Consider the following 15414-nt stretch of genomic DNA (forward strand, 5'->3'; position numbering starts at 1 on the left):
GTATTCCCCTCTACAAATTGATTTTATCATAACAAACTATATCAAATACATTCAATTCTAATTTTAAATAATTTGATTAATATTAGAAATGATAGTTTTTTAGCTGCACTCATTTCTGGCTCAAGTAGGCTTCTGGTTTTGGAAATGGGATTGGAGCAAGCATCCTTTGAAATTTCTGGTATTTGCTACTGCTAGGAGCAGAGAGCAAAGTTTGGTCTAGCTTGATAAAAATCAGTGTTATTTTCCAGTCTGTCCTGTTTTCAAATTGGACTTCAACAGACCATAAAAATACTGTCAATAATTTTTTAATGCTAGAAAACAAAAGTTAGATATGGTTCCCTTTAGCACTTCACTTACACACTTCAATATAGACTTCTGAGTCTGAACAGATGCACAGCATTTTGAATCTGTGAGACTGCTGCATATAGCAAATAATAGGGCAATGAACAAGCTAAGAAATGGTTATCAGACTGCAAATATAAGCAGTCACTGGGAGAGATGTGGTAGTTTTCTATTTCTCATCCTATGAATCCTTATTTCACAATTTTCCTTGAGGAATTTGGGCTTACCTTAGAGTAAAAGATCAAGTAGCTTGCTGTTGACCCATGCATCTTGATCCCACAACTGGGAGGCAATAGAGAACACCTGCAACAAGAATTTTTCAGGAATAATTATCTAGCAAAATGACAAAATGTTGACCAACATCCTAAAAACAGTAAAATAAAATGCAACATCAGGAAAGCTGAGATCACTGATTGCTATTATATCTTAAGATATACAGGCTCATGATTTCTGTTTAATTCATAGAGGATAATTAACTTTACCAAACAAATACATATCCTGTCACAAGGAGCCATGCATGTAAGGTGTGAGTAGGGACAGTAAGATAAATTTAGAAAGTAACCAATCTGGCAGCTTAAAGGTGAATATTTTTCATCTGCGAAGATACTTGGATAATTATTGCTTAGGCTGCAGCCACAACTGTTAGACAATACCTCTAATTTTCTTTTCTGGCTGTCCAACAGGGTATTTTTTGACTTTAAAAAAAAAAGTGGGCTACAGAAAAGAAAGTTAAATGGATACTGTAAAGTGCATGAATGCGATTGTATGCCTTCTGTGTGCCTGTGAGAACATATATATATAAAATACTGCTGCACTGAGGTTCTGAATATCAGTCTTAAAGAAGCTACTGCTTGCTTTCTGCTTTTTTATTTGAAGATGCCTTGCTTCTTGTATATGAAGTTACATAGACAAGCTGTAATGACGTTAGTTGAAGTAATATCCTACCCCATTTTGTCAAAACTTTCTTTAATAATCAAACCCTTGGATGGGCATGTTTTTTGTGAATCTGGCTAGAGCAAATTAAGAAGTTAGAGCTCCTGCTGTTCATTACCAGCTATTAGAAATAGTTTATTTGCCCAGGAGTGCTTTCCACATACAGCAATGTTATAATTGTCCTGAGTGAATCCATTTCTTCTGCTATTTAACTTGTAACAGAGCACTAATATGACACTAAATACATAGTAATCAATGGTTCAAAACACTAATTTTAAACCACTGCTGTTGCTGTGGATGGACTCAAACTGAGAAGCTTTCCAAATCACAATTTACCACTAAAACAGTAGCATTAAAGGACTATATCACTTGGAGTGCACAGATCTTTTATAAATAGCATCCAGATCCCAAAATCTTTTTGCCTCATTGTCTTATAACTCCAACAGATTAAAACTGGAGAACTCAAAAGTATGGCTGTGTCCTTGAACCTATTCAAACTGTGTAAATTCAACATATTTCCAGAATGGACTGTTGAATTCTGGTGAAATCTGAAGCTTTTTGATTAAATTTCTTTGATTTCCTCATTTGGATCCGTCTGAAACATAAAAATAGTATTTTAATGGGCTATTAGACTTCCTGGTCTTTAGCAAAGCTGAAAAATGATGTATAACATCAGTGAAAAAACAATTTTACAGAACTAAGATTCAGTTCAGAACAGTTCTAAAAATGTTTTTTATTTGTTTGTTTTTAGAAAAGTAATAGGGAAAACCATTTTCTGGAAACATGCTCTCCAATAGCTAGTTTCCAAAGGCCTCTCCCTTCAGCCTCTGTAGAATTTTGCTATTAAATTAAATAACATTATGAAAACCTCTTACTTCAAGCAAGCTGAATTCTCCAGTTTCTTTTACTACTTTTTTCAGTATCTTGAACATTTGTGTTTCCTCTGTGTCATTTTTGCCCACATAAAGCCAATCCGCGCAGGATCGCGCAGGCAGACTTATCGCCACAGCGTGCGTTTGTTTGTGAGATCCTACACCAGGTTTAAATCTTAGAACTGAACATACCTTACTCCCAGCTGCTTTCCTCAAGCAACTTTTATTCCTTTTATTAATTCTCGGGCTTACACGGTCTCTGTGGCACCAGCCAGGAGGCCTGTGGGGCCTAGGGCAGTAGCGGGCCCTGGCCAGCCCCGGCGGGGCCCTCATCCCCACGCCCGGGGCACCATTTTGGCCCGGCCCTGAGGCCACATTCCCCTGAGCTGTGGGGTACCTCAGCCTGCCCCCGGGCCTGCCTCCAGCAGTGGCTCAGCTCCGTCCCCTGGCTGCCCATGGACCGTAGGCAAGGTGGGCTTTTAGTAAGAAAAGGAATACTTCATGATTTGGTAATTTTTTTTTGCCTTCACCAGTGGGGTTCTTCTACCCTTCCTCCTAGCACAGAGTTAAGGATGCCTGTTGAAGTTGCTTAGAACATAAAAGGTGAAACAAGACCCTGGCCTGGGAGGTCGCAGTCGCTCTTTGTGCTGCTTGCAGCAGCCGCGCTCTCCCCGGCCTCGTGCTGGGCCAGCCACAGGCAGGCTGGGCCTGTACCCTGCGGCACTCGTCTGCGTCGGCCGGGCAGAGGTGGCGGCTGCCACAGGGCCCACGGGCACCTTCCCGCCCTGCGCAGCCCACCCTCCGGCAGCCCCAAACCGCCTTTGGGAGGGGAAGGCCTGGGAGCCTCGGGTGGAGGAAGGCACGAAACCTCTGCCCCAGCACTCGGGGCCAGTGTCCTCTGTCCTCAGAGCTGTTAGGTGAAAAGAAAAATACTTTTATGTGTACTGAGCCTGACTCATGATGGCATGCTGCAGGAATTCCATAAGGCTGCTAGCCTCACACCGTCCCTTGCAATACTATTGCTAATGGGCAGCAGAACCCCGATAAGAAAAACGAATTTAAGCCCCTCTTTCTACTTCCAACTTGCATCCATATGCTGTGATCCTGGTTGTGGAAACATTTACGCATGTCTTTAACTTCCTTATCCTGTGTGATACCACTGAAATGTATTTAAATGGAATTATTTGCAGTACTGAACTTAACTGGAGGCATAAACCAATAAAACTAGAGTTTAGTGTATAATTTATACCAACTCTGTTTCCTTCGAAAAGACTGTAAAGATTTTCAGGTATGTTAGTAGAGTGCTAGTGAAATATCCCTATTGCTGCTGAATTTTGCCTTGTTTTTTGTCAGTTGCTTATATTTGCTTAGGAATTAGCGTTAGAACGAATGGAAGCAGTTGGATTAATGGTCAAGAGTACAAATGGTCAAAGGATGAAACTATAATTTGAATATTTTGTAAATATGTCACTGCCATATATGAAATACATTCTGCACATATGTTATTATTTTACTAACTGGCATGGAATGAAAAGGCCTACTTTTGGTATTTCAGGTTACAACAGATGTTATTTCTTCTATGCTTCCAAATTATGATACTTAATATTCAGCACAACTTTAAAGTAGCTATATGAGAGACAGAGATAGCGATAAAGCATGCCCAGATTTTGGTTAATGCTGCCAACGTATAAATACAAAGCACCGGGGTTTTTAGTTTGTGTCTGAGCCATGAAGAGGATAAGAAAAAAACCAGCCTGGGCCGCTTTTAGAACGCTGTGGAAAAAAATTGTTTCAAACTCAAGCCAATATTCCTAGGTTTGTTTGATCCTGATTTCCTTGCTTACAAGTGAAAGCGGTTTCATGCTCCTTCCCTTTAGGTAAAAACATTCAGGCAACCCAAAGCCTGAGAAGGAAAGGGAAGCAGAGTCCAACAACGCTTTCACAATCATGCTAACAGTGTTTAAAACCCAGTTCCACCCTCCGCATGCAGTTCCACATGGTCACCTCAGCAGTATAATAGTTTGCCCAGAGCATAAATCCCCTTGTGTGGTGACTGTCAATTGACTCTGACTGTAAAATGCAGTGAGAGCAAAAGCAGTGGTGGGAACACATGCCGGTATCCGCATCGCTGCTCCCCTGCTCGGCGCTGATGCTGACATGTGTCAGAACGGAGGCTGCCATTTCCTGTCTGGCTAATGGGGGAGTATGTCCTAGGGTGGTTCTTCACCTGTAGTGCTAATGGCAGTCCTGTTCAGAGAGGTTTCTTTTCAGTTCCTCCAGAAGCCTGATGTTATTCTCCCTCCCAAGTAACACTGTTTGGGTAACTGACCAGTTACTAATGTCAGAAGGCAGAATATTGGCATGGACATATACAATATCATTTTGTAATCTTCTGTCTGCACTGTGCCACATACAGGCGAAATCCAGAATGTATGGTTTGAATCCTCTGCAGACTTAGTCTGACCCTAATCCAAGGTAAACTTTGATCCTCTATTATTTAATATCAAAATGGAGAATAGCAATAGGAGACTGAAATGTCTTCCCCAGAAATAATTGCTATATGCTGTATGTTTAAATTCAAATGATGGTATGTAATGAACTGAAGAGTTCATAGGCTCAGCTCCTTAGAAGATAGTGTTGTCCAGTGTACAAATTCCTTTGCGGTGAATGTCAGTTAACCGTGACCTTGCACATACCAGTGCCACTCCTGTCTTTAATCAAGTTAGGCAATTATTACACTTGAGCAACTTGCAAGACAAGCAGGCCTATAGACTCCAAACTGCAGAGTCTCCATGATCCTCATTCATGTGCCCCGATTTTGCACTACATCTTGTTTGAAAGGGAAATGGGATCATAGGTGAGTGTTTACCATTACACACACAGAGCAAATAATTGGAATTAATCAACATTATTTGCAGCAACCCTCAAGTTCAGCAGCCTGTCAAAGGGAGCGCAACAGGCGTTAACCAGGTGTCTGTGTATTGCCCTGAAGAGCAAGGCATGGTGGCAGTACTTCCGCTGACCTGGGGAACCCTTCCCTGCAGGTTTCTGTGCTACGCCTGCAGTACACGTATTATCATTAGTGTGGCATTAGTGAAAGTGAAGTCCCATATACAGCACTGGGAAATAGGAATACAAAGTTTCTTAAAAATGCTTAGTACGATGACAAATGTAACACATACATGAAATGATTATTATACTATTATATGATTTGTTCTCTGTGCACTGATATTGCTCTATTGTTTTCCAATGGACTTACTTACATGACTGGAATACTCACCGTGTAGACTCTGCAGTAAATAAGAGTAGTAGGCTGGTACACAGGTACGACATACGTACTCTATCTAATAGCATCTTCTTTCCTCACAGATATTCTGCTGCAGCTCTGAATCTCGAAAAACTTTTTCTTATTTTACCTTTGCCTGTAATTGTATCACTTCAGTGAAGTTTTGCCCAAATTCACACTGGAATTGTGAACAGGATCAAAGTCTGCGGTGTAATTAAACCCATCCCACTCACAAGAATTCAATCTCTTTTCCGAAAGCTACTTCATATATATATAAAATGAGTTTGCTAGTGTCATCTGTTTCCCATTATCTATGCTTTGAGACCTATATATGAGGAAACATTAAGTAAAACATCTTTATTAGACACTTTTAAACTGCATAAGAAAATTGAGAAAGTATTCAACAAGTAGGGCAGTAGGTTAAGTGAACTAGCTGTACCCAAGGCAGCATTTGCACCCTAGATCATATGGTGTGACAGTGAGGCTGCACAATTTCAGATTTCCCGGCAATGACTGCATCCAGCTGTGTAGTAATACGTTAAACTTTGACTTCGTAGCCAAAGACGACAGATTCATTCCAGAGCCTAAACAGTGGGCCCTGTGACTGTCAGCTATTCTCTCTGAACGATTGCTTTCTCCAGAAGTCTTTCTGAAGACACCGTTGATCACTGTATCTACAAAATGACGGTGTAAATGTGTGACAGTATTCTTGGAAAATGCTATTGCATGCTTGGAATTAAAACAGTAGTGTTGGCATCGTATGTCGCCTGAACTGTTAAACCCATTTTTCATCCTAGTTCTACAATTTGGGCTTTCTGGATTTAGTGAATCTTAACGCTGCTCACATTCTTATGTAGTTGCTTGATGATGCGGGTGTTTGGAGCAACCATAAAGGCTTCATGCTTCGTACGGGTGCCTTGCAGTCCTGTAAATGTGGTTCAATGCAAATTTTTCTGTCCTCTACTAGGAGGATTTCTCATTTAAAATGCCAGTAGAATTTCTGGATGTAGCAAAAAGACTGTAGCTTTATGTACCCTAATTTTCAGAAATATTTATCTTCTATTGGCATAGGAAAAAAGTCCAACTGGCCGAAGTCTGGCCAAATTGCAAGAGGCCAAAGTGTAAGAAAATGCAACATCATAGTGGGGAATGTAGGCAATTAGAATAATGCACCTTAATCAGAATAATGCACCTTAATCTAAACTTATTATTAATCAATTGGAAAAATCACAGCTTCATGTGACATGGTAGAACTTTATCTGATTATCAGCAACAACATATTTGCAAGTAAGAATTATGATTTAAAAAGACTTTTTAACAGTAGTAAAACTGTTTTAACAAATGTGCTATCACACTGGCAAGCAAGCTACTGCTCCCTGTGGTTTTGTACTTTATACATCCTCCTCTACAATATGGCCAAAGGCCTTTCTTCTTAATAAAACAAATTGTGTTTGGAACTAATTTCTGGCTGATTAGTATCTCCAGAGTTCTCCATTCAGTCAGTGGCTACCTCTGAGGAAGTGTCAGCAGTGCCACATATTTTCTTTCTTTCTCTGTTCTGTTTTCGTCCAACTGTACATACCAAAGAGCAATAACAAAACTATCACCAACTTAAGTGATTCAGGGTTGAATTAATTCTGTTTCAAAGGGTCTAATCCTGTTAAGTACCAGATACATTTCTGTGGGAGCCAAAGCTACTTAATAATCTTTTTTTTTTTTTCTTTTCAAAAGCAGGATAGGAAATATATTAAATTTTATCTAATATCTGGCCAGCATTTTATTTTCATAAAAACTTTGCTTTATGACTTTTAGTTTTTTTGGGGGATCAAAATAAGATGGTGTCTGTCTTCTGTTTTTAAATGAAAATTTGATAGGGAATTTGATTTTAGAGGAAAATAGAGCTTCCATCTTTGTTAGTCTTTAGGCAGTAGCATAATACTACTACTACTAATTGTGGTGGCATAGGAAAGCTTTAATAGCAGTCATTTCTTATAACTGAAGGAGTACATCTGAGCACACAACTACCCTTCATTTGCACCTCTTTAGTAATTTCAGTGCCTGCAGGTCAGCGTATTTTGCATTGCTCCATTAGAAATGATGGACCCATATTGAAGACAATGATCTGCAGCTTTACAAAAAAATACAAAAAAATCAGTTCTTTATCAGCCTCCTGTAAACAGGCAACACAGCACAGTTGACTCGAAGGAAAAAAAATCTCTCCCATTTCTTCATCCATGAGAACTAAGGCCTCTCTGCCACTAGAGGGTGAGACAACTACAAACCAAATACTTCAGTCTTAGTCACTCCTGTAGAGGGTACAAACACAAGTTAACGTGCAGACAGGACCTTGGTTATTCATACCTTGGACAGAAAGATGCACGCCATGGGCACAGCAAGTGCTCATATGCTTAAAGCCAGAGCTGCAAAGAAATATGGGAAGAATCTGTGATAATGAACAACAGTGGAACAAAACTCACCATATAGACAATAGATTTTTGTGCCTTGGGAGACATAGTTACAAAAATTAACTTCTGATCTTGATTCAAGTACTGAATCAAACTGTTCTGCTTCAAGAAAGAACTACTTCTGACTTAAAATGTCTCCCTTTTAATCAAAAATCTGAAAAAAAGGTCTAGCTTCCTACTTGCCTTTGTTCTACACCATCTATACTGAAGATTTTCTTAGTTGCTTTTGTGTAGTTCTTTGACTTTTTTAGCATTTCTTTCCTTTTACTATGAGACGGTCTGATGCAGTTGCCCTGCGTATCTTTCAAAACTGTGAATTGTTTCGTGTAGTTTAGTATGGCTGTGCACCTTGTCCCGGCAGAAAGCACTAATTCCTGCTAACGTGTCCAGTGTTTCTTGACTAAACATTTTACAAATAAGTCATGTTTTGATGCAGAGTCTCTTAGAAGATCCTTTTCTCTGAAGACTTCCCTAACTCACAAAGAAAATATGCCAGTCACTTTTCAATTTATAAAAGCTACTCTTAATTCAGAGATTTAACAAATCAATATGCTGTTTCTTCAGGAACAATATTTCCTGATTTAAAACAAAAATCAAGTCCTACAGGGTACTGTAACATCAAGTAATTTTTTTTCTTTTTTGTTCTTACAAAGCTCTCTGAGGAATTTTGTCTTTAAATAAGTTTTGACAGTGCCTGCTGCCTTGTTTCTCTGTTGGTGCTTCAACGATCTGAAGGTCCAAATTCAACTTCCCTTTTTTCCTGAAGAAAGACTTTGATATTGAGTTTTTAAAAAATATCACAAAGGACATATATGGGGTCAGGAGGAACAAAACCATGTGTCACTAAGTGGTAGTAAAAGAAGGCAAAAGAGAAGAAAATATTAAGTATTGTAGAAGAAAACACTAAGTATCATAGACAGTTCTAAAGTATTGCCTGGGAGACCTTAGTAACTTATTCAACTTAAATGAAAGACAATTGTGCCAAGAATTAGAGTGAAATTTTGAGATTCTAGCCTAGTTAGAAAAGGGCAGCATACATCTTTGTTTAGGGAATTACAATTTCATGCTACAGAACGATTGGAATTTTGTTGGAAGCTTTCTGTGTTTATCAACAGCATTTACATTTTAGGGAAATTAAGTGTAGCATTTGAAGTTACATGTAGGATTTTGCATTTTCTGGCCTGAAAACTTTTCATGCCCAGGCTTAGCTGCATGCTCAGATTTTGTTGGCTGCGTACTAAAAGCATAGTACCAGTCCTTATTGAACCTTGTTGAGATAAATAGCGTTTAAGAACATATTAAGCTAATGTTAAATAAAAACTCACTCTGATACTTATGGTTCTTGTAGAATATTTGCGTAACTTCAGAGAAGCTATAGAATGATTTTCCCCTTTTTAAAAAAGGTGTTATTATAGCAGTGAATGCTTGTTATTCTTTATTTTTTGAAGATTTTAACTGAAAGGAAACAAATTATGACATTCCCTTGTGGTGACATTAAAAATCCCTGGCCCCTTTCTATGACCTCTTTTCTTTTAGTGTCCTAAATACCATAGAAGTAATAGAGCGTTTACAGTTGGAGGCAATGATTGCTTTCTTCATTTCAGAAGAAGAGATTTTGAACTCTATCAGATAATTTTAACCCTCAAACCTAGCCAAAAGCTTTACTGGGAGGTACAAATGAAATCACACAGAACAATCAGTTAGAATATTGTTTTGCTACTCTGAACATCACGTGAAAAGTATGAAGTGCTAAAAGTGTTTTTTTATTACAACACTAGCATCTTTAGCACAGTTCCTTATTCTACATAGTCTTTAGCATCTTTCTGCTTTGTGATTTCTATAGGATTTGCAGGTACCCAAACACTTTGCAAGAATACATCCCAAACCATTTGATTTCTGGACAATAGAACATAGGTGTTATAGTTGGGAAAACTGGAAATCTGTCCAGCTGTTACCTCTTTCCGTTACAGCAGCAACACTAGATGTTAGCTGCCTACTAGTTTCTAAGCCACACCTGAGGCCATATTAAATGACTAAACTTACTATTAAATTCAATCACATTCACTATCATTCTCAAACTCCTGTTAGCAGAAAGGCCCTTTCAGCTGAGATGCAAGACCTGTGATTTATTTTAAAGAAAAACTTGAGATAAAAAGCCTGATCCTTGTTTCAGTTTCCAAGGCATTGCTGCTATCTCTCCCTAGAAACAAAATGCGAGAGGCTGAAAAAACACATCTGTATGACACCTGAAAATGGTGTTAAGGGAGGGTTGGTGCTGTTTAACTCGATTAATAGAAAAACAATAGTAAAATTCCTAGAAATGCCCATGTTTGCTGAAGGACCTATGCAAGAGAGAAGAGAATTGAGGCATGGTTTGTTCTCTTCCCATGATCTAATTTGGGTATTTGTGGTCCACTGTTGCACTGCTCACATGCACCTGCTCATACCTGAACAGACTTGTTCCATTGCTGTAATGGAACTGTTCTCATCCAGGGCAAGTGATGGAGGGCTCTGAGGTTATGGTAAAGGGAATGATCTCCCCAAGCCCAGGCCTGACTCTGAACACTCATCTTTTCACCACGGTATGGTTGACAGAACCAGCTTCTGCATTTTTTCCAGCTTCCTTAAGACTAGTAACTAAATTAAAGTTGTTCATATGTTTTCTTGCAGCACTTTTGAAGGCTAGCTAAGAGAGAAAACAACCATTTAAGTACCATTTTCCTTTCACTCAATGTCCTCCACCACGCAGAGCAGCTCCTCAGGCTCTCTTGCAACAGAAGCGCTTATTGCTTTGGTGCCGCTTCATTGCTCTGGGATTTGGGAACTTTTCTCACCCTGTTTGAGCTCCTTCTCTTCTCTCTGTATGGCTTGTCCACCAGCTTTAGCTGATCTGACTTTCCTTCCCACAGAAACATGAATGGGAATGGTAGATAGCAGCACAGTGGTTATTTGTTGCTTGTTTCAAATGTGGCTGCCAGATAAAAGCTGAAAATGCTATTTTGCAAACGGCACCTCCAGATAGGCTATTACAGGACTGAGCAAACAACCAGAAAAAGCCCTACCATCCATTTTCTGAGACCTTGAAAATAAAGGTAATTTTATTATACTCATACGTTTTAGAGTTTGACAGTATTTTTAGGCCTGAAGAACTTGGTGATGAACATTTGAATTCATCATTCTAACAGTTTTCAATTTTCCAAGTAAATTATTTGTTTTAAAGATTGAACATGCCACATGCTAATAGCATCTAACCAGCAGCTATGAAATGTGTAAGGAATCAGGGGAGATATAGAGAAATCTCAGTAAGTAAAAGATAATGGCTGGGACAGCAAAGCACAAAGAGGAAAAACAGACAAGATGGTGTCATATATTTTTGGATCATGTTATAACATCACAAAGATCATGCCTGTCATATAAACTCAATCTGAAAAGGTGTTTTAGTCAGACTTTTTGATTTATGGAAGTGCCAGAAGGAAATAGATGATAAGACAATGGACCAAATTCTGACCATGGTTGTACATGATGAGTTGATAACAGGAAGTTTAAAATCTGTTTTTACTCATTTGTAAAAGAAAGTCCAACACACAGTTCCATTTTTTTGTCGGTTCCATTCTATTTTCTTTTCCTAGCCAGATCCAGCTCCAGGCAGAAGAAAGGTTTAAATAAGTTAGTTTAGTAGGAGGAAAGCTGCTGGAGTGAAACCCTCCTACTATGAATCTGACACGTTTATCTGCTTTTGTGGGAAAGGCATTATTTTTACATTTAAAAAAAACCCATCAAATTATTGACTATGAAATTTCTAGACAAATACACTCAATGCTCCAAATGCACCCCCTTTATATTGTACATTAAGACAAAATACAATGGCTTAGTATGTTTTTTGAAATATACGTGTAAGGAGCTGGTCTTATACTGCACTGTACCTTGAAGAACCACGTACTGTGCAAGCCAAACTCAAACTTTAAAAACTGTTACTATTACAGACTCAAGTTTTATTTCTACTTTTTGATCATTTTGGGGAAAAAATCCTAAAATCCTTCATTATGTTGTAAGACAGTGCAGTGTAAGTAGAAAGTGTATTCCTACAATACAGGCTAAAAGAACAAGTCATACTAGCTTTGACACATGATGTATGTTGAATGGCTGAGGTCTATTGTTACAGAATATATGGAATCTGAAGGTGTCTGCACCAAGGTTATTGACATTCATAATAACATGCAGCATCAAAATGTTAATATAACTAATGAAACTATATATTGAACACTGTATACCCTATTATATACTTTACATAACCCATTCAATTCAAAATAATAACTGCACTATTTAAGTATTTCTCAGTTTTTGCTGGAAACACACTATACCTAATTAGGACACCATGGAGGAAACATTATTGTTCACTAATGATATATTGCTGGTGCATTTGGATAAGTCTTGTACTCTCATTGCATATTAATGAAGATAAGATATAAAACATTTAGGAATATGGATAAGCAGGCTGTAAATACCAGATACGTAGGCATAATAGAAACATTGAGGGGACACAGAGGCTAGAACAAACCTCCATCTACAGGTGAAGCAGTACTGATCAACTTAAAAGAAACGTTTGTCCATGTATTGAGATAATTCTGCGAAACTTTCCATATGTGCATTATCTATAGGTGAAATTAGGCTCAGATCTTGCAAAGAAAATTGAATTCTATTGCCAACTATTAATATTGGCTATTTACTTATAGATGTCTTCATATCAACCTGAAATTCACTTGCTAATAAATGGGAGAAACATAAATCCAGTATCCAGTGGCGGTGCTGGGGGCTTGCAAAAGTAACAACTGATCCAAAGGTGCTTACTGACGCCTGTTACTGGGAGCTGAATCTTCCCATTTAGACATTCAGTGTGTATTTCTTGCCTTTGCATTTAACTATAGAGGTTTTCATGTCTGCTATGGCTTAATCCTAAAGAACTATAAAATGTGAATATTACTTACAATGCACTATTGTTTGAAAAAAAAAGTAATAATACCTGAAAGTAACACAGCACTTCCATACTGTGGTCTCTCTGAAGGCACTTCTTAACAGGTAGCTTGAGCTTGCAATTAATTAACTAACAAGGAGCAGAACCTGTGAATACTGTTTTTCCTCTGAATTTTCTTGTGACCTGCAATGAAGTACAAATGCCATTCCAAACTTATGGAGCGTTTCTTTCCTGCACTGGATTGCAACCGATGTGCTGTGGCTGCCTTTCCCACCAAAGAGGCTTCTACTCATCAACCCATTTTTACAACATTTACATATTATTGACAAGATTAAAGAGTCTACTTTTCTCCAAAAGTTACTAGGAGAGGGCAGACAGATGACATAAATCTTGCTTCCTTAGAGAACCTGTCCCAGACATTAAAATTCTATTAATCCTTTGTGATTCCTAATGGGTTTTGTAACAACAAACTCTGGCAGGTTCTTTACTCATGAGGGCAGACCCTATTACCCACTCAGGGAAGAAAAACTGCTAGCCCATTATTTTGGTTATTAACTATCACTGTTTAGTAAACGCTCCAAGCACTGCAGGGAAATCAAGAGATGCAATCCCAGCCCCAAGGACTTTCCATACTCCGGTACCGCACTTTGGTGTTCAGTGTTTGGTACCAGCCAGACGGATGTAAAGGGCGGTAGCTTACTCCAGCTGTTCTACAACAGATGGTACTAGATTTTTCTGCAATTTAGCCCTTGGAGTTTCCAAATGGCTAAGGCCAACTCTTGCCTTTATATGATGATAGCATGATCTATTTTTCCCTAAAAAGCAATAACCTGTATACGTCTCGTGCAGGGAAGGTAGCAAGGAGTGGGAGGGAGGGAGGGAAAAGGAATGAAGGGTGGCAGAACACTGCCGGCTGTGGCATGACAAAGGGGGAAAGGAGCCAAACCTTCACATGGTAGCCACGTCTGTCACCGCAGAAGCAAACTGAGTTGTTTGACCAGGGTAATGCCAGAGACCAACTCTGAAAAGACTGGTTTTTTGATACTGTAATGTGTAACCAAATTGATCGTTATTTTAAATGAGATGCCTATTGCAGTGTATTGAGAAGAAAAGATTGTTCCTAAAGTCTTTGAAGTGTTGTTCTGTGCAAATCTTGGCAAAAGTTTCATCTGTGTAGAAGTATTACACGAATGCCTTTCTACGGTTCAGAAAAACTTTCAGGTAAATGTGTTCAAGCTTCTTGAAGGAAGGTATCTGCACATACGCTGATTCAGTGCACAGCACTACGTATGTGCAGATAAGCTACAAAACGTACTCTTTCTTTATGCTGCGTAGAGATGAAGAATTATAAATAAAAACTATTGGCAGATCAAGAGATCTGGGATCAGTATATTCTTTTCCATAACTACAAATAGGAAAACCTAAACATAACAAGGATAAAATAGTAACTCAATTAGTTGACTTCATTTTCATCTATGATTCATGCCATTTGGTAACACTCTTCTACCAAATATAGGCATATCTCAATTCTGTGTTTTGGAGGAAATGTGAACTGAGACAAATCTGTCATTTAAGTAACATTGAATGTTTTGACGCAGTCAACATCTGGCAATTAAAGGTGGCAAAAATTAAAGATTTTTTTAGAGCAGAATAGTTTCATAATAGTGAAAATGGAGATAAGATTTTTTTGTGCAGTGACTTTCAGGCCTCTGAATGGTTAGACAAAGAAAAGTATCATGGAGATGGTGATAGGCTTCCCTTGTATCAAATCTTTCTAATGAATGAAGAAGCACAAAAGATTTAATTTAGATTATAAGAAGTGAAATATGTCAGAATAATAGTGTATTACTGGCAGCTTTCTGCAGTGGCCTACTGACGTCAAAGTGAATGATTGAGGTATCATACCAGATTTTAGAAACGAATGAAGGATAATACCAACAAATGGCAGTTAGGAATGGTTAATTTAAAAAAAATAAAGGTAAGAAGGAGCAAACTGATATAGCATAAAAATGTATGAAAACCAAGAAAAGAAATCTTCAGGTAGTCTTAGTGGATCTGCTATTTAATAATTGGAAATAAGTTTGGTTAGGACTGCTTTCCTGTGTTAGGTGTCCTGGAATCCTTTTTTGGGAGGTGTAGACAGAGGTCATGGAAGTCATAACTGAATAGAGCAAAATGGGAAGGAATAGTAGTAGAGCAATCACCACTTTTAACTGCTGCAAAGTGTGCCCTGAATCTGTCAGCAGGATTTCTGTTTTTGTTTTTCAGAAGAAAAAGTATAGCAAAACAGATCAAACCTAACATTTTTTGTCTGGGTCCCCATCATTCACTAGAGGAAATGACAAACAGATTTTATGTGATTTTTATGGCTATCCCTTCCCCCTTCCCCTCAATTCTGTTTTATTCATTAATTGCAATTCTCAGTTTTTGTTCCAAGCTTCTTAAACCGGATTATCACCTTTTCATTCCAATATTCTCTCCTAGTTGCCTATAGTTATCACTACCCTTTTATAAGGGTTGATTTCATAACCTTTTGATCTGCTT

Source organism: Grus americana, chromosome 8 (assembly GCF_028858705.1).
Source record: "Grus americana isolate bGruAme1 chromosome 8, bGruAme1.mat, whole genome shotgun sequence".
Classification (NCBI taxonomy): domain Eukaryota; kingdom Metazoa; phylum Chordata; class Aves; order Gruiformes; family Gruidae; genus Grus; species Grus americana.